Source organism: Arachis ipaensis, chromosome B05 (assembly GCF_000816755.2).
Source record: "Arachis ipaensis cultivar K30076 chromosome B05, Araip1.1, whole genome shotgun sequence".
Classification (NCBI taxonomy): domain Eukaryota; kingdom Viridiplantae; phylum Streptophyta; class Magnoliopsida; order Fabales; family Fabaceae; genus Arachis; species Arachis ipaensis.
The window spans coordinates 51,318,705-51,322,833 of record NC_029789.2 but is presented as its reverse complement, the minus strand read 5'-3'; positions in this window follow the sequence as shown (position 1 = coordinate 51,322,833).

Sequence of the window (4,129 nt, the reverse complement as noted above, 5' to 3'; positions counted from 1 at the left end):
GGGAAAAGAAACTCAATAAGCGTGACTTTCCAACTGGCATGTGGTTGGCGCTCCAGTGGCGTGTCACATGCTCCTTCAATTCTGGCATGCCCAATCCTTCAAGTGGCACGCCCTTCTTTAATAACATCCCTGACGTGCCACGCCTTCGAGCTCAAGTGGCACGCCCAGGGTCTTTTAATGCCCATGTAGCATGGCGTGCCACGCCTTCGAGTTTAAGTGGCACGCCCAGGGTCTTTTAATGCCCATCTAGCATGGCGTGCCACGCCTTCGAGCTTAAGTGGCATGCCCCAACCTTTTTCCACTTCTCTTTGCCTCTGGAAACTTGAACTAGCGTGGCATGCCCAGGGTCTAGCGTGCCACACCCTTGCTGCATGCTTGATGAAGCTCTCTAGAAAGTTGAACTAGCGTGGCACGCCCAGGGTCTGGCGTGCCACGCCTCTTTGTGAACAAGTGACTCTTCTATTTGGCGTGCCACGCTATGAGTTCAAAGTGGCACGCTTAAGTGAGGAATAGTGGATGGCGTGCCACGCCCTCGACACCAAGTGGCACGCCCATGTGTTTGGCCTCCTTCATCCTCTTTGGAAACTTGTACCAGTGTGCCATGCCTAGAGGCTGGCGTGCCATGCCCTTGATCTTGCCTTGGTTCCAGCAACTGGCGTGCCACGCCCAGCAATCAAGTGGCACACCATAGTGAGATTCTTGGATTGGCGTGCCACGCCTTCGATATCAAGTGGCACGCCCAGCTCTTGCTTTGGCCTCTTTGTGCATTAGCGTGCCACGCCTGGTCGCTCAAGTGGCACGCCAAAGTGAGAATGAGAGCCTAGCGTGCCACGCCTTCGACCTCAAGTGGCATGCCCAGACCTCTATGGCTTTCAACTCCCTTCTCTGAAATTTTGTACCAGCGTGCCACGCCATGCTGTTCAAGTTGCACGCTGACGATCGAATTTCTGCCGGTAAAGAATTTCATAAAAATAATCGCATTGTAAGTATAGTTTCTAAACCAACAGAGAATCCTTTCGTACAAAAACTTGTTTGTCACTAAAGCAAACCCAATAAAATTAATAACCGAAGTATTTAAACCTCGGGTTGTCTTCTCAAGGAATTGCAGGGAGGTGTAGTTTATTATTGGTTATGGAAAAAGGTATTTTTTTGGATTTTTAGAGTAAAGGAACAAGTAATTTAAATGACGAGAAAAATAAATTAATAATTAAAAAATCTCTTGGCAAGGTATGAGAACTGGAAATCCTATCCTAGTTATCCCTATCAGGTGTGATGAGAATTGTTTATTGCTCCCACTTAGTTAACCCTTACTAAATAAAGGAAAGTCAAGTGGACTAATCAACTTGATTCCTCAAGTCCTAGTCAACTCCTATGGAAAGACTAGCTTTAGAGGGATTCAAGTCAATCAGCAAATTCCAATGTCCAAACAACAACTGAGTTTGACAACTCAAGTATCACCAATTACTTAACCAAAGCCAAAAGGGGAAATAAATCTAAATTAAATTGAAGGCATCATAAATAGAATAAAACAATCATAAATCTGAAATACCTCAATGTGCATTAAATAGAATATTCAAATCTAACATGAGAAGGTTCATAAGCCAATTTGGCAACATAAGTCAAATACAAGTAAAAGCATTAGAATAAATAAAAGTAGAAGAAAAACATAAATTAAAGGAACATTGAACCTGGAATGAAGAGAAGTAGCCTAATCATAATAGAAATCCTAAATCCTAATCCTAATCCTAAATCCTAAGAGAGAGGAGAGAGCCTCTCTCTCTAAAAGCCACATCTAAAAACTAGAATTGTGAATTATGAAAGTTGTATGAATTGTTGCTGAATTGTTGTATGAATGAATGGATTCCCCCACTTTATAGCCTCTAATCTGTGTTTTTTGGGCCAAAAATTGGGCCAAAAACAGGGTCCAGAAATCGCTGGGATCGTTTTCTGCAAATTCTGCAAGTGGCGTCTGTCACGCGTGCGCGTGGGCCACGCGTTCGCGTCATGTGGAGTTTTTCCTTGTCACCCGTACGCGTCAGTCACGTGTCCGCGTCGTTTGCGTTCTGCTCAAGGCACGCGTCCGCGTCGTCTATGCGTGCGCGTTACTGCCTTTTCTTCAAAACTCCATTTTTGTGCTTTCCTTCCATTTTTGTATGTTTCCTTTCTATCCTCTAAGCCAATTCTGCCCTATGAAGCTTGAAAATACTTAACACACAAATCACGGCATCGAATGGTAATAAAAGATAATTAAAATTAATATTTTTAAAGCATAGGAAACATGTTTTCACATATATTATAAAATAAGGAAGGAATAGTAAAACCATGCAATTTACATGAATAAGTGGGTGAAGAATTGATAAAAACACTCAATTGAGCACAAGATGAATCATAAAATAGGGGTTTATCACACTACCATACAATTGTGGACTTCTCAAGCTTGGCGTGCCACGCCTGGTTCCTCAAGTGGCACGCCCAAGTGACTTCTTAGAGCTGGCGTGCCACGCCTTCGATACCAAGTAGTATGCCATAGTGATGGTTCCTCCTGAAGTGATGAGCTGGCGTGCCACGCCCCTTGGCTCAAGTGGCACGCCCATAGTAGGTGATGGGGTAGCCGTGCCACGCCCAGCCTGGCGTGCCACGTCCCTTTTGTCTCCTCCATTGTTACTTCTCTGGGACTTTGTACTAGCATGGCACGCCCAGGGTCTGGCATGCCACGCCCTTGTGAATGCTTGAGAACTCTCCTCTGGAATTTAGTACCGGCGTGCCACGCCCAGCTCCTGGCGTGGCACGCTAGTTCATTTTTTGTGGCGCTTGCTCCAAGTGGCACGCCAGTTTCACAGGCTCAGCTTCTTTGTTGCTTTCTTCCCATTTTTGATGTCTTTTTCACCTGAAATTCAGCACAACTCATCTCAAAGCAATGTACCATAATATTCATCAATTAATGCATGAATTGCAATGATCAATTGAGATTTACGCTCTTTTATGGTCCTCTTTATGCAAGAAAGAAGGGTAGATGATGCAAGTCATCAAAACGGAAGAAAAAAAATCTAACAAGGATCAATAAATAACAAGGCATTATAGCATCAACTCTAGTTAACACTCAAAGAGACATTTCACATTTGGAAGTTGATAATAATTGAGTTGCATTTTGTCTGCATAAAACCCCATGAACCAAATTCAATTACCTGCTAAATAAGGACATATATGCTTTTCTGTTTTCTTTCATTTCTTCTCATGTTCTAGCGCTTGCTTGAGACAAGTAAGATTTAAGTTCGGTATTGTGATGACAAGTCATCTTATGCTAGTTTCACAAGCATTTTTCATTTGTTTCATTATGTTTTATGCACTTTCTTGCACAATAAGTAAGTGATTGGAGTGAAATTTTATGTTTATCTTGATTCAATCAAACATCATTAACTTTATACAAAATCATGAGATTTATGCAAAAATTAGGTGATTATTATGAATGATGCAAAAATCTTGTGATTTTGGTGAGACTTTGATTGCTTGTTTGGTTAATTTCAGGTGAAAAATGAAGAGAAAAAAGGGCAGTGTAGAGTAACACTGCGCTCAAATAGAGAGCGCCATGCTCTCTATCGACGCACACGCGTACAGGACGCTTACGCATCGGGCAACAAATTTTGAAGACCCACGCGTATGCGTGCATGACGCGTACGCGGGGATGTGATTGGCGCTCATTTGCAAAAGGAGCGGTACGTTAATTGAGTGAGCGTTTTCGGGCAGATTTGAATTTGGAATTGAAAGTTTCACAACTGACATGCACGCGTACATGACGCATACGCGTCGATGGAGCACCTGGGATGAAGCACGCTTACGCGTGGGTAGCGCTGAAGCTTGGAATCACAATTTTGCTATCCACGCACACGCGCAGAGGACGCGCACGTGTGGGCAGCGTTCATGGGGCCAATGTAGCGCTCGATTAAAAAACGTTATCAAGAACGCGCACGCGTGAGTGGTGCGCGCAAGCATAACAAAAGCTGAAGATGGCAGTGACGTGTACGCGTATGTGACGCGTACGCGTCGAGATACGAAAACGCGAAGGGACACACGGGCGCAGTAGACGCATACGCGTGGGTGAATCAACGCTGCGCTCTCTTTCAGAACGCTA